Below are 24320 nucleotides of genomic sequence, written 5' to 3'. Positions count from 1 at the left end.
GCGTCCAGCATTGTTGTATAATGTTATGTTCGTATTTCAATTATTGTATATATGTGCTTTTATGGTTTTCAGCCGATATTAAAGTTTTTGGCTGACTGACTGGCTGACTTAATTTAGTTCTGATCCAACGTTTTGGGCCAACCCTCTTACCATTCATCCTCCGATGGTCCTTTTATCATCCAACTGGGAAGTGATGGAAGTCAACATTACATCAATCAATTCCAATTAACAGTGTAACCCATTTGGTTTATTACAAGTTAGCAATCATCTTAAGGTACACAACTCTCAGCACCATGCTATAAAGATACAGAATAACAACTGGGGAGCCCAACCTCCTAAAGAGGTTTAGGCGTACCAGTATTAAACAAACAAGAAGTTGAGGCATAACAATACAAATGATTAGCAGTAGTATCTGATGATCAGAGAAGAGTCTTAGATTTTCTCATTTATACATAGGTAAAAATAGAATTACTTAAATTAGATTCCAAGCTAAGAGGATGGTTTTTGAAACCTAAAGAATTTCAAAAATCAGGGAACTGCAGAAAAACTAGGGAATACAGAAAAGTTCAAGAAGTGAGGGAAGGTTGGTCAAGAGTCTTCTTGTGTCAGGGAAGTGTTAGTCTAAGCCACACTTAGGAAAGAATCAATGGGAAGCATTGAGGTCTGAAGTCTCAAAGTCCAATGGAAAGTAAAACAGACTCGTAAGGTGTCAACACCAGTTATTTCTATCAGGATCCTAAGAGCACATCCCTCTGTACGCATCATCAGGGGTACCAGGCCAGGTTACGAAAGATGCTGAATAGGCCTTTCAGTTAAAGCTCTGGCTCTCCAGGTTCTATTATCGAATATGCCTCTTTATCCCGCAGTCTTTTTGTCCGCAGGGAATCACAACGCGGTCGTTACAACGACTGCGTTGTGATTCTGCATACCATTACTCCGCAAGTTGGAACAACGACTTGTGGAGGGGGGGCGCTGGATGTTGGAATAGTATAATTTACTATTCCAACTCCAGTCTGTGCGAACAGTAGGGAAGGTGTTGGATTTTAAATCCAACACCTAAAACCCGCCCCCCCGCAAGTCGTTATTCCGACTTGCGGAGTAATGGTATGCGGAATCACAACGCGCCGTTGTAACAACCGCGTTGTGATTCCCTGCATACAAAAATGTTCGTTATAAACGTTGTTTACCTCTATCATCATGGTCTTCTTCTCAGGCTCCCCCCTTCTATCACTAGTACAGTAATGAATCTATTCTCAAACTACCAATGCATGTGAATACCTGCAAGAAAGTCATGTTAGCAGAAAATGGAAAACAGTATTTTATGCGGCATGGAAATCAGGCCTACTTAAGGCAACTTAAAGTATTAACTCAATGGTGCACATTTAATATATGTGTCACATTTAAACACAACTAAATGTAAAATGTTAGTACATTAGGTTAACATTACACTTGGCACACAGTAAAATCTTAAATGTATAAGTGTGAGCATGTTTAAGAACTAAATTTTAAGGAATTTATATGAAACAGTAAAATGCACGTTACAGAAATCTAATTTGTTTCTAATATAAATTAAATTTCATAATGTGAGGATTGTTTCTACTCAACATCTAAACAGTAAATGCCATTTAATGTATTAAGGCACACATTATGCAAATCGTTTTTGTTTTATAATGAGTAAGGATGATTTATTCATCAACTGGCACATGCATCAAGCAAAAATCCAGTTTGTAAAATACCGAATCGGTTAGCGAGTGTCAAAAACCGAATCCCAAAGCATCAACCCAAATCGTGAGAAAATAAAGATTCGCTAAAAAAATACCGGAAAAATAACGAATCGCAAATAAAAAATCCGCAAAAATACCGAAGCGCAAATTACCGAAGTCGCTACCACCGAAATCACAAATTGCTCCCGGCAAGTGCCAATGGCTAATAACGAATCGCTACACAATGCAACAGAACTCGCAAATAACGAAAATCCCAAAATTCGCTATTAAGCATGAGCAGATTAAGGGGAATAAGAACCTGGAGATAAAGTAACAAAAAAAAGAAAACAAAAAAAAAAAATTTCAACATGTGCAACAGAACGTACCAATCAGCAAACCCTTAAATGTGGCCCAGGAGACCCTGTTGGCTAGCACAAAATGGCAGCCCTCTACGTGCTTGCAAGGAGGATGCGAATCAATGCAGCAGGACAGCGCAGGAGAAGGGTACAGGAGAGAGTATTCCGAGTGCGCATCACCTTGCTGGGACAGAATGAGGACGAGGTGTATGACAAGTATCGACTGAATCGTGCCATGATCATGCGCCTCATTGCAGACCTCGAACCACTCCTGCAGCACCAGACACATCGGACCAATGCAATCCCTGCGCACGTCCAGGTCCTATGCAGCCTGCACCTACTGGCCTCAGGAAGTTTTCAGGGGGTAATCGCCGTAGCCGGAGGCATATCGCAAAGCGCACTCTCACGCTTCTTCCAGAAATTCATAGATGCCATGCTGACAATGATACACACCCACATCAGCTTCCCCACAACCCCACAGCAGTTGGACCGCAACAAACAGGCATTCTACCAGGTGGCCCATTTCCCCCATGTCATTGGATGCATCGACTGTACGCATATCCCCATCTGTCCACCCTCTGCCAATGAGTACATATTCCGGAACCACAAGTCCTACCACTCTATCAACGTGCAGGTTGTGTGCAATGCCAAGCACATCATCACGGACCTAGTGGCACAATTTCCGGGGAGCACACACGACTCCTACATATTCCGACACAGTGGCATCCACAGGCGTCTACTCAATGGAGAATTTGGAGAGGGACTCCTGCTTGGTACGTACCCATACCTCTTCCACACATGAGCACCACACATGTATGAACATCACCGTTGCTAAGTCTTTGCTTCTATCTTGTAGGTGACAGTGCATACGCCCTGCGGGAATATATCCTCACCCCCTACCTCAATCCAGCAACACCACAGGAGCAACGATACAACGCGGCCCACATCAGCACAAGGAATGTCATCGAGAGGACCTTTGGGATTCTGAAGAGTCGCTTTAGAATCCTACATAAAACTGGCGGTGCCTTGCTATACAAACCTGATACCTGCTGCAGGATTGTAGCTGTATGTGCTATGCTGCACAACATTGCGACCAGAAGGGGGATACCCATAGAGGTGGACAGGAATCACGACTACCGGGATGACCAACCACCCGCCCAACACCGACAGGCACACGTCCCTAACACAGCAGAGGGCCATAGGAGGCGGACATACATCATGCAACATCATTTCTGAACCAGGTAAGAATGAAAGATGACAAATTATTGGTGGTGCTACTGTTTAATGCACAGGAGCACTGAGGCATGTGCGACCAAACAAGCAAAACAATAATATATCCCCAAATAAAGTGTTACAACAAAAGGCCGTTTTTGTCACGGCTGTGCAGCGTCAAATAGGGGAGGACCATGGTTGCCCCACCACGGTCAAGTATGACTGTCAGTTAGTCTAGTGGCGCTTGCCACGAACGCCAAGCCTCCTCTCAGGTGTCTCCTCCACCTCACCACGAACTGTCCCTGTGGAGCAACGGGAACTGCGCCACCTGGTGCTGGGCTCTGCTACCGAAACACTGGACACAATTGAGGCAGCCTCACTGCCATCCTCCCCTCCCAATGCGCTAGCACTGAATGTGCCGTTCTGCAGGTGTTCTACTGCAGCGGTGACCTGTCCTAGAGCCCTGGCTACATCCCCGCAAAAGTGTCCAAGGTCCACCTGCAGTGACACCGAGTGGCGTGCAAACACTGCGGTGCTGTTGCTCAGCCTGGTGATGGCCTTTGTGGAGGCTGCGGACCTGACCAAGTTCTGCCGGTGCCTCCTCCTCTCGCTCTCATGGCCTTCCCTCATGGCACGGGTGAGCTCATGTATGTCCTCCCTCAGGTACCCATTGACCTCTGCCACCACAGTGGTCATGTCCCTCATTGCCGCTGTCATGGCACGCATATCTTTGGCAAGGCGCGCTATGTTAGAGCTGATTGTAGCCATGTGTCTTCCCTGCAGGCGCTGGACACGCAGCATCCTTTCCTCAATGCCACCATTTGGGGAGATTGCAACATCGCCTGAGGATTGTGAACTGCGCAGAGACCTGCGGCGCTGTGGGGGTCTGACATGTGCTGGTGGTGCAGCAGGAGGTGGGATGCTTCGCAGACTTTGACCCGATGGTGTAGCAGGTGTTTGGCATGTCTCCATCACCTGCATGGGTGGAACTTGTGACCTGCGCCTCCGCTCTTTAGTTGCAGTTGTTGCGGCAGCAGGTGTTGCTGGTGCTGGTGGTGGTGGTGGTGGTGGTGTGGGTGCTGGTGGAGGTGGTGACTGCATATCTTTCGCTGTATCCACATCCGAATCGGCTGGTGTCTCCGAAATGATCAGCCGCTCGCTGTCGTCGGAATCCCCAGGAGATGCATCTGTGTGTGAAACAGTGCATGGTTAGTGGGATAGTTACATCTACGTAGTATTGTTAACATACATGACCCTCTGTGATCCACTAAATAAACAGTCTATATCCAGCTTCTACTGATGTGGTGATTTGTAAATCTATTTTTTCCTGTGCATGCACACCGGGCTGACTTGACTACAACTCCCATGATGCACTAGTGTCAGGAGTAAAGTTGTGTGGGGCATAGCTGCAGGCACACTCTGATCGTGCTGGGGGCTTGGGAATGGATTTACGCTATACTGGGTATGGCCACAGGCATGCATCTTACCTTGGGCACTCGTGGCTGCGCCGGAGGTATCCATCTGGGTCACTCCCACGACGGCCTCAGGCTCGATGGTCCCTTCCACCAGCTCCTCCAGGGCGGTGTTAGCTTGCACTGTGGAAGGTCTGCCTCCCGTTCTGGATGCCTCCCGGAGCCTCTCCGCAATCCTCTCCTTCGCACGCTTCCTCAGGTCGTACCACCGCTTTTTAAGATCGTCAATGCTGCGGGGCGTCACTCCAACAGCATTTACCCTTTCTCGGATGCGCAGCCATATGCGCCGCTTCTCAGACTCTGGCACCTTTAGGTACAGCTTCCCAAACAGCCGATCGTGCTTGCTGCTCACCCCCTCGATCAGGTGCTCCAGCTCCCGGTCGTAAAACTTGCATTTCCTCTTGCGTGCAGCTTCTGCGCTGGATGGTGCTTCTTTCTCCATCCTGGTGAGGGTGGGGTCAAAGTCCTGTCAGTGGTGAATCTGTGGGATCAGGCTTGCTCCTGTTGCTCCTCCTGTGTGCTCCTCTGGCGTGTGAATGAGGGTGGGGCAGCTGTACTTCCTGGTGGTGATGTCATCAGAACGTTCCCGAGCGACCCGTTTTATGTAGAAATTGCTATTACCGAATTCGCTAATACCGATTTCGCTAATACCGAGTTCGGTATTTGCTAAATCGCAAATACCGATTCCGGTAATTGCTAATCGGTGTTTTGACTACTCGCAAATGTGTATTTGGTAAATAATAGCGATTTTTAAGGAATTGCTATTTTTTGCCGAATCTGTTGATGCATTCTGAAAAGCGATTCCTGAATAACGATTCCTTATTTGTCGCTAATAAGGAATCGCTTTTCTGAATGTTGATGCATGTGCACCTAAGTCTTCAAAAAATTTTCATTTAATAAAGGTATGGCACACAATATGAGTACTTTCGGTAATCCTTCAGTGAATGCCTTCCAGAAATAAATGTCAAATGTAACCCTTATTTTAATGTTGTTAGACCACACAAGAAACATGTGCTAAGTGCAGATTTATGTTATGCAATTGTGACTTATAAAAGTATTGCCAGTTTTGCCTTTCACCAATCCTCCCTTTAAAGGCAAATCAAGCCTTCACATCAAGGTATGCTTCTGTCTTATCAGATGGACAAATCACAATTTAGTTGTTTTCATCGTCTTTCTTCTAGATTCCACCAGACATTTTACGTCATCAAAGTATTTGCTCTGTCTATCTTCTAGTTCTCCATCTGCTTTCTTTCACTTCACTCCTTTCTTTGCTTGTGTACTTTTGTATCCCTCATAGATTACAAGAAGAAGAATTCCAGAAAGAGTAATTACCACTAAGGTGCCGATTCCGATCCAGTAAAATAAATTTGCGTACGACTCGTATCCGTATATTTTCACGTACGAATCGTACAAGTACCGTACAAACGGCGAAGTACGATTCGTACGTGAAAAATACATACGAATAGCGTCAGGAAAAGGTTACGAGAGGGAGCCGGACATTTTTAGGTCCGAATTGCGTCGGGAAAAGTGTACGAGAGGGAGCCGGACATTTTTACGTGCAAATCGTAAAACAGAAGTCCGAGCGCGCAAGTACGATCCGTACCGCCTGTCCGAATACACAACCGCATGTAAAAGGCCCCGTACGGAGCAAACGCAGTAGCACACATGTACACGGGTAAACTTGTGCCCGGATACGAGTCGTACAGCACCCCTCCCCCGCATATGTCAGCACTGTACCCCCGTATGTCAGCACTGTACCCCCCCTGTCTGCACTGTACCCCAGCCCCGTACCTGTACGCACTGTACCCCATGCCCGTAGTGCCTGTACGCGCCGCCCCCCAGGCCCGAACCCCAGCCCCGTACCTGTACGCACCGTACCCCGGGCCCGTACCCCAGCCCTGCACCTGTACGCGCCGCACCCCAGGCCCGTACCCCAGCCCCGTACCTGTACGCACCGTACCCCAGGCCCGTACCACAGCCCCCACCTGTACGCGCCGCACCCCAGGCGTGTACCCCAGCCCCGTACCTGTACGCACCGTACCCCAGGCCCGTAGTGCCTGTACGCGCTGCACCCCAGGCCCGTACCCCAGCCCCATACCTGTACGCACCGTACCCCAAGCCCGTAGTGCCTGTACGCACCGTACCCCAGGCCCGTACCCCGGCCCCGCACCTGTACGCGCCGCACCCCAGGCGCGTACCCCAGCCCCGTACCTGTACGCACCGTACCCCAGGCCCGTACCCCAGCCCTGTACCTGTACGTGCCGCACCCCAGGCCCGTACCACAGCCCCCACCTGTACGCGCCGCACCCCAGCCGCGTACCCCAGCCCCGTACCTGTACACACCGTACCACAGGCCCGTAGTGCCTGTACGCGCCACACCCCAGGCCCGTACCCCAGCCCCGTACCTGAACGCACCGTACCCCAGGCCTGTACCCCAACCCCGCACCTGTACGCGCCGCACCCCAGGCGCGTACCCCAGCCCCGTACCTGTACGCACCGTACCCCAGGCCCGTACCCCAGCCCTGTACCTGTACGTGCCGCACCCCAGGCCCGTACCACAGCCCCCACCTGTACGCGCCGCACCCCAGCCGCGTACCCCAGCCCCGTACCTGTACACACCGTACCACAGGCCCGTAGTGCCTGTACGCGCCACACCCCAGGCCCGTACCCCAGCCCCGTACCTGAACGCACCGTACCCCAGGCCCGTAGTGCCTGTACACACCGTACCCCAGGCCCGTACCCCAGCCCCGTACCTGTACGCGCCGCACCCCAGGCCCGTACCCCAGCCCCGTGCATGTACACGCCGCACCCCAGGCCCGTACCCCAGCCCCGCACCTGTACGCGCCGTACCCCAGGCACGTACCCCAGCCCCGCACCTGTACGTGCCGCACCACAACACCGTACCCCAGCACCCTCACCCAGCATCGCGTATGTACGGACCTCACCTACGCGAAAAAGACTCGTACAGAACTAGGACACTGTAAAACAGCACAAGGAGGGTCAATTCGACTCGCACAACACCAGAAAACACATCTACATGACAAAATACATCTCAATGACTGACCTGGCACATCTAAACAGAGGCCCAAAATCACAACCACCTCTTATAACACACCCACCAAAAATTCAAACCCAGCCACACCCACAAATGGACCAATAAAAAGGGCCCACACACACAACCCATGAGCCTTTGCAACAGACCCACTGCTGACAGACAAACAACTGCACCTTACTTACACCTTAACTACACCTTAACTTACACACCTTCACACAACCTCATTCACAAACACCCCCTCTTCACATTCACACACACACCGTCACATTCACACCCACACACCCACAACCATCCACACCCACACCCCACACCATGCCCACAGACAAGAATCCAAAGTTCACAAGGGCGGAGCTGGACCTCCTTGTCAACGAAGTCATCAGAGTCGAGCCACAGCTGTTTGGAACATTGGTCAAACAGACCAGCATAGCCCAAAAAACTAGCCTGTGGCAGAAGATCGTCGATAAGGTGAATGCTGTTGCGCCCATCCGAAGGACCAGGCATGAATGCCAAGCCAGGTGGTACGATCTGCGGAGGGCAGTCAAGAGGAAAATGAATGAGGAATACAGCCAGAGTAACATCACTGGAGGTGGGCTGCCCCGCAGACCAGTACATTACCATCCCTGGGAGGAGAAGGTGATGGCCCTGCTTCCGCCGGTGGGAGTACACGTAGTCGAAGGGGTCGCAGAGCCTGGTGAGTACACAAACAACTCACGTAACATGGGGGGAATGGCATCCACACCACAAATACACCGAATGCACGCAACTTCCCCCAAGCCCTCACCGCACACAACCACACTCAAAAACCACGCTCATGCCACTAACGTCTCCATGCCCCATTCACAAATAAAGGCAATGCCATGTCCCAGGCCACACCAACCACAAACCCAAGACTGGATGTCCGGGATGCTGGGAGGGTCGGGCTCACACAACACATTGTGCAACTCAGAAGCAGACACCAATGCCCTCAGCCCATATGGCCTAGGTACATACCCATGCACCATGCCCAATGCACAGGGACTGGCAAAGTACTGACAAGGTAGCTGACACTTGGCCCTGCTGTATGCAGCACAAGGCCCTCCTGTGACCACTGTACACTCAAACACCAACTCCACAAGCTCAGATATCTAGCACAGGAACTCACACTCACTGTCATGCCAGCATGCACCATGAGGGGACAGACACATCACCTGGGAGATCCAATGACAAATCACACTACACCCAACAGCAGGTCCGGTCACACACCCCCCCCTTACACAAGCACACACCCCTGGGGCAGGCAACGGATTTACCCACTCTCACAATGGACATGTGACACAACAAGACCAATCCATAGCCAAATAGGCATCCTAGCCAAAATTCTACTGGTCAAACACTCAGGAGAAAATATCAATCTGTCCCCCGCAACATCCCCATCCCCAAGTGTACATTGAGAGGAATGCTAGGCACATCCAACTACCTGGAGGAACTGTGACAACTTGAATATGTATGAAACATGGATGTGGCATGAAACAGCATTAACATTGTCTCTCTCTCACACACGGGCAACGTCATGGACCTCCCCCCAACAATGGGGGGGAACAATCACAGTCCCAGGCTCAGCGTGAAGATGATCCCACCGGCAGCGACGACTCTCACCACTCCGTGGATGACCCCGACCAAACTGGCCCCTCTGGTGCCCAAGCCCCTGCAGCACCAGCGTCAGGTACATCTGTGCCAACCCCCACCCCCATTCCTGCCACATCCCAGGAGACACCCAGGAGCCCTGCTCGCACTGAACAACAGAGCCAGTCTGACCAGGAGGGACAAGGTTCTCCGGGCACCCAGGAGGAGGCAGACAACCCCGCAAATGCTATCCCTCAGGGGTCCCGTAGACCCGATGTGCCCACAACGGCAGGCCAGGCTCGTGTGGGCAGGGTTGGTGGGAGTGGAGGCAGGCGGAGGCACGAACCGGACCAGCCAGCTGAGGGAACCGGCATGTCACATATACCCCACATCCTGGACACATACCGGCATGACACCAGGGGCATCAGCCAGGTAGTGGCGAGCCTCACAGAGATGAAGGGGACCCTCGACGAGATGAAGAACCTGCAGGCCGAACAACATGTCAGTCAACAACAACACCAAGGACGGATGGAGGCAAGACTGGCTGAGCTCCTGGCAGTGCAAACGGACATGAGCTGTTCACTCCATCGGATCGCCGACAACATGGGCAACCCTCCCTGTGCCACCAGGCGAAGACCACCACCAGCCACAGGGAGGGAGGAGGAGGAGGATTCGTCCGACGGAGCATCACAAGCTCCGTCGAGGCCTGCATCTGAGGGTCCCCCCAGGAAGGTGGGTCGTCCACGGAAAAGACCGTGAGAGTCAGCGGACAATCCACATCTCCCAGGTCACCTGGCCTGGCACCTGGCCCTCTGGCACAACAGCAGCACCTCATCCAATGACATTCTCTGCCACATGGACTTGCTGGTCACAGTCTGACCAATGATGACCAACACTGTGGTCTGGACTCTGATGACTTCCAAAGCAAAGGATCCCATCTCCCCCTGTGAACTTTGGATTCTATGCACCCGGTAGAGCACCTTAGTTTATTTACCAAAACACGTACCCCACCGTAAATAAAAATCTTAATTTTTTCATGAGATGTTGCAGTCATTTTGCATTAGTCCACAACATATGTGTGTAAATGTCAAACTATGCCTGAGTGTTGAACTAACTCCACCCTTCCATACCCTGGGATCTGAGTCTGGTACAGGACACACATGGGTCACAATGTATCATTCAATGCAGACATGGAGCACAATACTCACCTGTGATGTCCTCAAGCTGCTGAGGGGGGGCTTGCAATACTGTGCGGACAGACCTATTTGTAAGAGTATCATTAAGGCGCAGAGGTCATGGCTCATGTGGAGGTTCCCGGGGAGGGAGTCCCAGGTATGTGTGGCCAGGTGGGAGGACTATGTCCTGCATGCTGGAGTAAGGTGTATGTGAAGAATGGTGTCCAGAGCAAGGTTGGATGTACGGAGATGGCCCAACGGGGTCTCGGATGACAGTGGTACAAGGTTGGTTTGGGTTCGGGGCTGTGACCTGCCTCCTGAGTGTGGGTGTGTAGTGTGAAGGTCATCCTGCAGCAGACAGTGATCCATTGCAGCTATCTCTGTTGGACGGTGATGTGGCTGGTGCACCGGATGTTGAAGCTGAGGTGTGCAGATGCACCCTGGATTTGGACAAGTTTTCCTGGAGTTTGGATGTGCCTGCTCCGTAGAGGGCAGAGCAGTATTTGACACGGATGTTGTCGTGGACTTGGGGGATGGTCCGTCTTTCCTTGGAGTGGATCTATCTGGGGATCATGTGCATAATGCAGAGGGTGTTGCAGGCTGAGGCACAGATGCTGGTGATTAGCATGGCAAATGTGAGCAAGCAATCCATGATGCACACCATCTTGTGTGCATGGACACTGGGTGCTTGTGCAGGGCTCTTGCGGGTGGGACACAAGCAGTTGACCCAGCTGTAAGGGGACAATCCTCAGATGTTGACCTCAGTCGTGTACAAGTCCAGCCTCAGGTGGCTGATGTTCAGCCATTCATCAATGGATCTCATGCATTCTTGAATATTAGAACTGACAATGTCTGCGTCCTTGGTGAGGGTGAGGAGCACCTGGCTGTCAATGGCATACGAGCTGATGATGAGGTGCTGTGCGCATGTGATGGTGGAGAGGGGGGTCCTGGACACATTGTAGATTGACACGCTGAGAGATGATACCTGTGCCATGTGCCTGACGACGACACCATACTACATGCAGAAGCCTTGAGTCCCACTCCCATGGCCTTGCTGGGGTACAGAGCTGGTGGGGAGTAGGAGGGACATGACTTGGTTGGTGTGACAGGGCCTGGAAGGCATGGCAGTGCTGTGTAGGCAGTTGGAGTTGCACACTCATCATGCAAAGGTGTTGTGTGTGCGCTTAGTGTATGCCTGAGAGCAGGCGGTAGATTTGTGGATGGACATTGCTTGGAGGGTGGCTGCAACATCAGACTGTAGTGTGATGTGGGTCATGCAAGGACCTGAGGGTCGTGCAATGTGCATGTTGCATGTGCAGACGGTCCAGCCTTTGGCACCACGTGGCCGCAACTGTGGCACAGATAAGCTGATGACAGCCAAATGAATGAGTTGAGGGAGGAAGGGAGGAGCATCTTTGATGTGTGTGTGTTGCCAAATCCAGAAACTTCATGTGCCCTTGCTGCAGGGGCTGCAACAGCAGGCGGCATGTCCTGGAAACTATGCCACAAGTTGCACACAAAGACAAGGATGTCAGAAAGGACAACTGCAACTGTTGTATGTAAGGGAAGGTGTGTTCGGTTTTCCATGGCACACCCAGAGACAATGGATGCACAATCACCAAAGATGACTGACACCGGATCAGGAAACTGAAGGCTGAGCTGCGCACAGGAAACACACCCTCAGCAGGTGTTGACGGCCCGTTGTGGGGACAAACATGCCAAAACACATACACAGCCATGGACTTCATGCACAATAGAGAATCAAATACATGAAGAACAGCATGCATGCTGCTAATCTACACATAGACTCATATGCACAATCTTTGACAACTATGCCAGAGATGCCGCATGCAGAGTGGCAAGAGACCTGCATTGACAGAGATGAGGCACCTTGGAGGGTGAGGAACACCTTTATTACTCAGGCTCACACCTATGGAAATGCATAAATATGAACAGACTCACAGGTCTTTTGGATGAACATGTGGGACCTACACTGGGCACCCCCTGCGCACCACAGATGCTGTAAATCCATTGAACTGGCACACAAGTGAAGGGGGTGAGCCAAACACCCCCTGCTGCACAAGGAGAGGCTGCAATTCCCCATTGAGCCTCTTATGGGGATGTCCCACACTATGTCGACCCGTAGCATCCCGTATGTTTCAGAGGGAAGTTTTACACACATTGATGCCTTCATCACAATCCACAATCCCATTACAGATGACTGTCACGAAGTGTGACTATCAATTTATGTGAGTCATGCTACATGTCATGTGCCCCATGGTGAGTCAACATGTATGCATAGTAACAAAACATGCACAGGAGCAGTGCCCACACATTACAAACAACTACCACACCCAAAATTCCTTGCTGCAATCCTTACCCAAAGGAGACTTTTCACCATGTCCGTGCATGTAACGCTGATTCAGCACACGTTGCAATACTCATGAGGAATAGCAGGAGCACAACGATGCCACGAGCAGACAGCATGCGCAACTACCTGGGGATGACAGACACACAAGAAGTCAGGAAAAAGATAGTCATCCGCATGCATGGTCATGTACTCTACATGAATAAGGTTGACACCATGCTAGTTGAAAATTGAGTGTGTCAGCTAAAATGTGTGGAATGACATCATCACTCGAGTGACACATCAGAACACACCTCTAAGTCACTTAGCATACAGTCAGCTGGACACACACATTGCAACATATGCCACACAAGGCTCCAAGCGTGCACACTCAGACCCAGGGACTCACCATTATGAGAAGAAGTTGCGTATGAACTGACTCCGGATGTCCTCCTCCTCCTCCTCCTCCTCCTCACTTGCCTCGTGACCAAGGCCTTCATCCTCCACGGGTGGATGTTCCTGCTCATCCGGATCCAGGATGAGTGGCACAGCTTTCTCCACTGCCATGTTGTGCAGCATGCAACACACGAGGAAGATTTTGCAGACCTTTACCGGTGCATATGGGAGGGACCCGCCTGTCTTGCGGAGGCACCGGAATCGGCTCTTCAGGAGGCCAAACGTCCTCTCAATCACTCGCCTAGTTTGCCCATTGGCGTTGTTGTAACGGTGATCTGCAGCTGTTCTGGGGTTGCGGAGAGGCGTCATCAGCCATGGCATGTTGGGATAGCCAGAGTCCCCTACATGGAAACATCATGTAAAGAAGTGGGTCAGAAGATGCCGTAACATACAAAGATACCGCTAAGTACAGGACAAACAGAGTACACCCACCAACAAGACATGCTCGTTCGTTGTGCAGCCGCAGCATCATTTCTGGCACCCTGCTACGCCTCATGATGTAGGCATCGTGTGCTGACCCTGGAAAACGTGCACAGACATGGGAAATCAGCATGTTAGGTAGACACACCACAAGGGCATTAATGGAGTGTTAATGTTTTCGGTTTCGATAGGCTACCTCCTGTGCCTGTGGTGGTACCAAAGCCACATGTGTCCCATCAATGGACCCAATTACATGGGGCATCCTTTCCAGGGCATAGAACTCACCCTTGATACCTGTCAACTGCTCACGAGTTGGAAAATGGATGAATTCATCCAGGTGCTCCAACATGGCTTCTAAAACATCATGCAGGACACGGCTGAACATGGTCTGTGACATGCCACCCACATCAGCTATGGTGAATTGAAACGTACCGGTGGCAAAAAAATGTAGGGCTGCTATCACCTTCATCTTGGGGGTCAGCGCAGTAGGATAACTGTGTCACGGTTGGAGGTGTGGGGCCAGCCTGTTTGTCAGGTCCTCAATTAACTGTTGGGTGAATCTGTAACGGCGTATGCAGTGACGTTCCCTCATGGCACCCAAGTCTGGCATTGGTCGGGGGAGAGGCGGTGCCCTGCAGAAATTTGGAAGGAATACCGAAGATTGAGTACATTACAACACCAATGTCAATGAACTGAGCACATGTTCAACAGCTAATACACATCTGCTAAATACAGAGGGCCCGATTCACAGAACTAATTTAAGACAAAATCCTAAACTTACTACCATTTTGGTATTCACAGAAGGCACTTACTCATTTTGGTATTCACAGAAGGCACTTACTCATTTTGGTATTCACAGAAGTTAGGAGTCCTAACTTTAGGACTCCTAAATGCCTTCTGTGAATACCGAAAGTCTTAAAATTAGGATTTTTTTCAGTTTATTAGTAGTATAGTTAGGACTCCTAACTTTAGGACACCTAAATGCCTTCTGTGAATACTGAAAGTCTTAAAATTAGGATTTGTCTCAATTTAGTAGTAGTAAAGTTAGGACTCCTAACTTTAGGACTCCTAAATGCCTTCTGTGAATACCGAAAGCCTTAAAATTAGGATTTTTCTCAGTTTAGTAGTAGTATAGTTAGGACTCCTAACTTTAGGACTCCTAAATGCCTTCTGTGAATACCAAAAGCCTTAACATTTGGATTTTTCTCAATTTAGTTGTAGTAAAGTTAGGACTCCTAACTTTAGGACTCCTAAATGCCTTCCGTGAATACCGAAAGACTTAAAATTAAGATTTGACTTTCGGTATTCACAGAAGGCATTTAGGAGTCCTAAAGTTAGGACTCCTAACTTCTGTGAATACCGAAGTGAGTAAGTATCTTCTGTGAATACCAAACTGAGTAAGTGCCTTCTGTGAATACGTAAATGGTAGTAAGTTTAGGATTTTGTCTTAATTTATTTCTGTGAATAGGGCCCAGAGTCTGGTCTGTGCAATATATCCAGGACACGTATGCCAGCCAGGTGATACTCCTACGAAGAGCCAGCTACAAACATTGATTGTCAAGGTCTACATGACATGCCATGAAACTAGCTGTGGGCCAGTGTAAGTGAACAGCCAGACACATTACAGGAGTGACATACATCCACATATCTGCATTCGAAGGATGTTATCTCATTCAGACAGCTTGCGGCAAGCTAGACGCACAGGTCACATGTCATTTAAAAAGTACAGATCACACACATTGCCATGAAGGGGTACATGTCAAAACTGATAACACAGACATTGAGACAATGCAGATATGTCCTCAGGTCAAAATACCATGTTCGATGCATACAGACACACATTATGTGGGATTCCACATGTGGCATGGTGTGCGTAATTGTGTGCCATGCCCATCTACACACAGACACATGTTGGATGCAGCAACAGCAGATGCAGTTGACGGAACACCAACAGCAAGCTCATGGGAACACATGACACACACATGACATAGTCACATCGTGGCACGCTGGTAGTTAGATGTCAGGTGTAATTATCCGTGTACCTGGCATCAGGGAACAGTTGCGGGTGTTGGGGACTGTGCCATACCAGTGATGCAGTGCTTGACACGTTTGTACTACATGCAGACATGTGCAAAGTGTGAAGGGGAAGTGTGCAACATAGTGCCCCATCACACATGACATATGTACACAGGTCACCATACATCTATTGTGCTAAAACATGAGGAGACATGTGCCACATCACTGCCTGACACACCTAGGCCCTGCACATGGAGGACTGCACTGACAATGACTTGATGTACAGCCTTGTGCGAGTCTGACACCTCCATTCCTTTTGTGTGCGCCTCCTATCACCAGTGTATGCTGTGAAATGCACCGTACACACGATCTGAGGGCGTGAGTATGGTTGTATCACTATATTGGGTTTGGGTAGGAGTACGCGTGTGTGTACGGACCGTAAACACGTACGTGTACGACCAGTGTGTACACGTACGTGTACTACAGTAGTACACGTACCTGTACGACCAGTGTGTACACCTAGGTGTACACACTGGTCGTACACATACGTGTACACACTGGTCCTATCCCCATAGTAGTGTTGCCGTAGGTGTACGCCATAGTGATACGGCCGTACACGCGTGTGTATGGGTCGTATCACTATGGCGTATACCTACGCCAACACTACTATAGGGATACGACCCCTACACACGCATGTACGGGCCGTATCACTATGGCGTACACCTACGGCAACACTACTATAGGGATACAACCCGTAAACGCGCGTGTATGGGTCGTATCACTATGGCGTACACCTACGCCAACACTACTATAGGGATACGACACGTACACGCGCGTGTCCGGGTCGTATCACTATGGCATACACCTACGCCAACACTACTATAGGGATACGACCCGTACACGCGCGTGTACGGGTCGTATCACTATGGCGTAAACCTATGCCAACACTACTATAGGGATACAACCCGTACACATGCGTGTACGGGCCGTATCACTATGGCTTACACCTACGGCAACACTACTATAGGGATACGACCCCTACACACGCGTGTACGGGCCGTATCACTATAGTAGTGGTGCCCTAGGGGTACGTGTGAAACGCACCATACCTGTGTGGGGATTTGAAAATTACAATGGGGACACATAAGGGACAAGTATTAGGGCCTAAATGCATACTGGTTGTCATGGATGCCGAGTTTCAAGATCAAACTTTTTCATCATGTGGGCTGGAAAAAGCAGTTGGCCACATTATACATTGTTGCAAAGTGGTTGTTGACTTGACATGCTGCTGCAAATTTCAAAGATGCTAATGCTGTCACTGGTGTATGTTTAAAGGGATTGGAGGAAACGTAGGATGCAAATGAGTCTGAACAATCACTCTGTACTCCTGTAAATGAAATAGGCCAGCAAGGCAGATATAAGTCAGGCAGAACCCATGAGAGGGCACTTGCCTGCACAACATGTCAGTCAACACCACTGCTGCTGTCTTGTCTTCCTCTGGCACCATGTCAAGGTCTGTGGAGATGGCCCAGCCATTCACACAGGAAGATAATGAGGCGTTGCTGGACGTCATCCTCCCACAGTACCCCAGCCTGTATGGTAGACCAGGGGAGCAGGTGAGTGCTGACTCCACTACCTTTGACTGTGCCCCTTTTTTGTGACTGTCACTTCTGGCATTGTGTCCAGGTGTGACAGACATGCAATGTTGTTTATAGTGGGTCCCAGGGGGGGGGAATTGCTTATGTCTCTCATGCAGAGCATGATGTGGTTCATGTGTGCACTCCTCACTTGCATTGTGCTTACTGTGACATTCACTGCATGGTGCATGGCACATTCAGCGTGGCTAATCCTCTTGGGCATTCTTGTTCTATAGTCCTGAGGTGAATCAGTGTTCCCCCCGGTGTGACAGGTGACTGTACCCACAGATGTGTGTGAGTTGAGTGGAGCTGTTGTAAGAGTGTCCAAATGATGTGTACGCCCCCTGGACATTGATGTGTGTGAATGTTCCTTGTCATGTGGGTGAGTGTCTATGTGGAGTGTTGCACCACAGCTGCATGGAGGAGGCAACTGCTCTACCCATCTGATGTGAGAAGTGAGCCGTGCTGTGTGTCTGACTGGCTGGGCTAGCCCCACGCCTGTGACGCCCCCAGGAAAGTGGCCCATGTGCAGAGAGGTTTGTATCCGCTGTTGCCAATGGCAGGTGAATGATCTGTGCCTGTGTGTGTCTGTGTACTCTGCTGAGGTTGCGTCAGTGGCCTGGGGCATATGACTGCTTGGAGGTGCTGTCCATCAGCCTTGTGTTGCTTGTGATGCACAGTGTGTGCCATGATCAGGGAGTGTGTCGAACCCTCATGCCACCTGTGTACTTTCAATGCCATGTAGTGCATTGGCGCTTACACAGAGGCAAATGTCCCTATGACAAAGGTGCTATTACTTGGCAGCATACTATGCCCTGTTCAACAAATCAAAGATGTTAAAATGTGTGTCTCTGTGACATGGAGCAGGTGTAGTGATGTAGTCTCACTTTGTCATCCTCACAGGTAACCACCTACCAGAAGGGGAGAATTTGGAAGAGGGCCGTCAGGGCCGTGAATACGGTGGAGGGTCGCAGTCGGCGCCTGCCCCAAGTGAGGAAACGCTGGCAGGACATCTGGTGCTGGACCAGGAGGATCGCCCGGGTCCTGCTGGGGGACTCACTACCACGCCCCCACGGCGGGCGCGGGCGCCTGACCCACCAAATGAAGCGTATCCTGGCGGTGGTCTTCCCTGAGATGGATAGGCGGTTACAGGAGAGCCAGCAGCAAGAAGGGGGTAGGTACATGTGTGTTTGTTGTGTGTCACCAGCTTTTGGAAGTGCTCAGTCGCATGGATACACTGCCAGGGTTTATATGTGCAGTGCATATCCTGTTCCCCCAAGTCAACCGGTGCTGTTCTTCCTCCCTTCCCCTCCTTGACATGTGTTCCCTGGTCTGTGTGTAATCACTATTGCACATGGTCATCTAGGCTGCAAGTTAATCAAGGTGCACACTGCTTTCAGCATCATGGGTGGGGGTAGTCTGTGACATGTGTTGGTACCTTGCCTGTGCCCTGTCCTGTTCACTCATTTGGGGGTCCATAATTGTTGGCACTGTCCTGAGTCTCAACATAGGAGTGTGAGGTTTCAAATAAACAGACTTGCAGCATGCATGACCGATGTAGTGGCCTCAGACATGATGTGCATGAGTGGGAGATATGCATAGTGCCGGGACGGTTGCTTCTGTTAGAGTCAGATCATTCCAGGACCATGGAGCAGTGTGCCCACTACAGTCCCCTGAGACACCTTTTCCTAGGAATCATGTGTGGCATCAAACACTGTGCCCATTCACTGTGTGTTCAGCATAGGTTGGCCTCTGTGGCATTGTTCCATGGCCTCATTTGAATTTCGGTAAAGTGGGCTACATGTGTCCACTGTCCATGGTGACCCCATTATGCTTGTGCATCCTCACACTGGCCAGTGCCTGTGTGTCTATGTACAACTATCTGTTGATGGTTGTTTGTCACAAATATGTGTGGTCAGCCTCACGAGGGGATGTTGAGTACATTTAGGAGTTCTTGATGCACATTTTAGTAATCCCAGATTAAGAGGTGTAACTACTTGCTCTGTCTCAATCACATTGTCTCAGGTAGGGGGGCGTTGTGCTGGCAAGGCCTACATGTCCAAACCTTATGTCTCCTTGCCAGGTCTGACCTGTGTGTGATAATTGTCTGGACAGTCACTCAACGTGCAGTGACCCAGGCATGTTGTGCAGGGTGTAATGTTTGTGCTTTGCAGCATGTGGCAAAAGTTAAAAGACATGTTTCCTGCTCATCCATTTTTGGCACCGGTGTGTGCTCCAGATGCTACGTAGTTTGGTCTGTGTGTGCTGACAACTGTGTGGACATTCTTGGTTCCCATGAGGGTGTCTCCTCAGTGCAGGTGCTCCTTATTCCGACACAATTGCAGGGCCAGTAGCTAATGCATTGTCCTGTGTCTGGACATGTGTGCCACTCCACATGACAGGTAGTGGGTCAGATGTGTTGCCAACTGTGTCATCATGGTACGGATGGCCATGTGACAGGTGGCATGATTCAAGTTGTTAGTCAAGATGTCTTGTACCTTGGCACTGACTACACTTGTCAACATGTCCCAATAGTTTATATGCTTGACTTGGATTTTTTGTTGTGAAGGACAATAATGTGCCTGCATGACATATGTCTCCCAAGGAAGTGCACAAGAAACCACCTTTACACTTTTAGGGGACACGCTGGCACATTTAAAACAAAGGCACAGTTCTGTAATAAAATTGAATAGAGATTATACATATACATGTTCCCACAGTGTGGTTGCATTTGGGTTAGTCCTCGGTTGTTGATGATACCAACTTACGGGTGTCAAGTCATCCAGACCACATGGTGCCATGTATATGTACTTCCTGATACCACATTTCTTCTTAACAGTGGCTTATTTGCATTAGGCTGGCAGATCATACAATGACTGTGTAAAAGTAGTTTTTTGTGCACCTCCTTGTGTGACTTCTGTTATCCAGGCACATGTGTGTTCTGTTCCAAAAGTGGCACATTCACACATTCCAAACATGTCGATTGTGTAAAGTGTTGTGATTCCCAAGGGATCACAATGTATTTCTTTAGGGTTTACAAAGTACTCACAGGTCTCGGAGTGTGGGGACACCTTCAGCATTGGCATCTGTTATTTGGCCTTGGGTGCACCAATACTGTTTCTTTCACAGTGAACAAGAGGTGGCATGTCTTCATAGTCTGGCTGTGCTCCACTCTTCACAGACACTAGCTTCTCAGCATAATTGGATATTGAGTTATCTGCTGTTGTGTCCTGATGTTCATTTTTTCAGGTGGCATGGTGGGTGAACCAACTGGGGAGTGCATGGCTTACATATGTGCAGAGTATTCTAGATGTTACTCATGATGCATTTCCTGATATGCACTGTGACCTATTTTGTTTGGACTCATGTGTCAGATGTACACAGGTGACTGAATATTTCTTGTCTCTTCACCTTGCACACAGCATCATCGGGGGACACCGAGGGAGACACCTGCACGGACCAGTGAGGGATCGAGCACCGGTGCCACCACTGCTGGGGAGTCGGCGGAATCAAGTGGCACGAAGGGCGAGGGGAGTCAGGCGGAGGACCTGTCTAGTACCAACACCGACTACGATGCAGACGGGTCCGAGGCTGAGCTCACTGAGGGGGCGGAGGCTGCTCCAACAGCAGCACTACAACTGTCACCACCCCCTCCACTCCCATCACCGCCCTCCCAGTTGCTCGGGTCCCTTCTGTCTGTGTAGGGCAACAACGTGTCTCCTTCATGCCAGGCACCGCACCCCTGCCCCTGTCTCCCCTGCTGCCGAGTCTGTGGACATTCAGCGGCAGTTGCAGGTTGGGCAGACATCGATCCTGGCTGTCCTCCATGGCCACACCAGACTGCTGACACAGATGGTGTCGTACATGGAGGGCATGTCATCAGCGATGTCTGACCAACGGATGTTGCTGAGGTCCATGGACTCATCACTGACAGCAGCAGTGAGTCTCCTGCAGCGCTTCGTCTCTCCCTACCCCTGCACCGTCCACACTTCCCACTCCCATGCCTGTCCCAAGCATACACAGACATTCCCAGCCACGCACCCCACCAGACACAGGCAGCACACCAACAGGGAAGGGCAAGCGCACACCTCCTGTCACCCACACTCAGGGGGAAGAAGACACACCCACTGGGTCTAGGGCACACAGGCAGACACGCAGCCACAGTCCAAGTCCGCATGCCTCACTCCCCAGTCCCTCCAATGTCACTCCCCTCGGCTCCCCTGCCCCACAGTCTGAGAAGGAGACATACTTGGCTGTGCTGGGCCTCACCCCCACTGGTTCACCATCATGCAAACGGGCAAGGCACTCCACGGGTAGGGGAGTTGAGTCCCCCCCTGTCCACCACCTCCCCCAGTAGCGCTGCAACCCATCCCTCCGAACCCCCCCCCTCCTTGGGGCCTGTGGTTCCTTCGGGTGCAGGGGAGACACTGGACGAGCTTGTGGACATGTGCAGCGCCATGCTAACCTCCACCTTTGGCGCTGCCCCACCCCCTGTGCTGGAGTCGTCCGTCCCTGTACCCACAACACCTACCCTTCCCCCTCCTGTCCCTGCGGTGTCTGCTCCTTCCCCACATGATGCCCCCCCCAGTCGCTGAACCAGAGGTTTAGTATGTGCAGGCAAGCTTGGGGAGACGCGTGGACATGTGTCCGCCCCCAGGACTTCGCATCTGGACTGGCCTATGGCCTTTGTAAATATTGTCCTTTTATACCTTTTAATTTAATGCTGAATAAAGCATTTTGTTTTTCCTTTGACCACGATTGGTTTTCAGGTATTGATGTTGGTGCTGATGCTCCATGAGTTGGGGTGGTGATCATGTGTTAGGTGTCCGGGAAATGTTGTAGTCTGCTGCTCATGGGGAGGACCCTGGTATCTGCGTGCCATCACAAGGTCTCTGAAAAGAATGTTTGGTCGTATATGCTCTTTGTGTTTGGAGACATTGTCCCAAGGAGTTTTCCTTCCTCTGTGGCACCTGACATCTTCCCTGCAAAGAGTTGCACAATTGTTGTGCTGACCTGTGTCTACATTCCCTTTAGGGTGACGGATCCCTTCAACTATGGCCATGTCTGCTCAGCAATGTCTCCGGCTGCATCGTCTGTGCCATCCTTGCTAGTCACTGTACTTGTGTATTGAGTATGTCGAAATGCCTTCATGGAGAAATGCTCCCTTTTCAGCACTATGCATGTGTGTACTCCCGGCCTAGCACACATATGGTACTTGTTCTGCAGTGTATTTGGGCACCTGACTCACAATTGTGGGCATTGTATCTGTGGGAAGTCCACCCTATTCCTTCCATGGGAGACAACAACTTGGTGGCTGTCCCAGCACCTGTACATTCCTATCAGTCCTGGAATGTGTGTGACAGTGTGTGTTCCCTTTGGCTCTCTTAGTTTAGTAGGCTTTAACATAACTATACAGTCTTGTGACATGATCTCAGTGTGTGTATTGTGCTGCATCCGCCAGGGGTGGGTATGCAAGTGTCATTTGTCCTCACACCCACATGTGGTGTGTCATGCAGTGGGGGAAAGACATACATCCTCATGGGAGTGGGACACTGCTGTCAGTGATGTGTTGTTATGTCACTATCAACATAGTCGCACATTGGGGATGCCTTCATACACCCATGGAGTTGTGGGCATCTGTGGATGATGTACACACCCCCATGTCTCTGTTCACTGCTGGTAGTGCTATGCACCCACTCCTCATATGTATGTCCACTGCTGGGAGTCCTCTGCACCCACCCCTCATACATCTCTGTCCACTGCTGGGAGTCCTCTGCACCCACCCCTCATATGTCTGTCCACTGCTGGGAGTCCTCTGCACCCACCCCTCATACATCTCTGTCCACTGCTGGTAGTGATATGCACCCACTCCTCATATGTCTGGACACTGCTGGGAGTCCTCTGCAGCCACCCCTCATATGCCTGTCCACTGCTGGGAGTCCTCTGCAGCCACCCCTCATATGTCTGTCCACTGCTGGGAGTCCTCTGCACCCACCCCTCACATGTCTCTGTCCACTGCTGGTAGTGATATGCACCCACTCCTCATATGTCTGGACACTGCTGGGAGTCCTCTGCACCCACCCCTCATATGTCTGTCCACTGCTGGGAGTCCTCTGCAGCCACCCCTCATATGTCTGTCCACTGCTGGGAGTCCTCTGCACCCACCCCTCATACGTCTCTGTCCACTGCTGGGAGTCCTCTGCACCCACCCCTCATATGCCTGGACACTGCTGGGAGTCCTCTGTAGCCACCCCTCATATGCCTGTCCACTGCTGGGAATACTCTGCACCCATCCCTCCTACGTCTCTGTCCACTGCTGGTAGTGATATGCACCCACTCCTCATATGTCTGGACACTGCTGGGAGTCCTCTGCACCCACCTCTCATATGTCTGTCCACTGCTGGGAGTCCTCTGCATGCACCCACCCACCCCCTTGGTGCAGTACACTGCTGTCCTGGGCATACACCCCCCCCCCAAATGTACTGCTAATATGCTGCACCAGGCCGTAGTCCGATATTTGTGGCGTGTGTACGCCTTGTATCCATAATGTACTGGTGCCGTAGGGGTACGGGTGAGACGGACCGTACCCCTGCATTCATAGGGTGTGTACGGTCCGTACCACGGTGCCCCTACATCACCACTACAATGGTGGTACGGACCGTACCCACGCTCTGGGGGGCGTGGGTACGGTCTGTACCACGCGTACCCCTACGTCACCACTACAATGGTGGTACGGACCGTACCCACGCTCTGGGGGGCGTGACTACGGTCCGTACCATGCGTACCCCTATGTCACCACTACAATGGTGGTATGGTCCGTACCACCATTGTAGTGGTGATGTAGGGGTACGTGTGGTACGGACCGTACC

Source organism: Triturus cristatus, chromosome 5_2, assembly GCF_964204655.1.
Source record: "Triturus cristatus chromosome 5_2, aTriCri1.1, whole genome shotgun sequence".
NCBI lineage: Eukaryota > Metazoa > Chordata > Amphibia > Caudata > Salamandridae > Triturus > Triturus cristatus.
Note: the sequence above shows the minus strand (reverse complement) of the source record.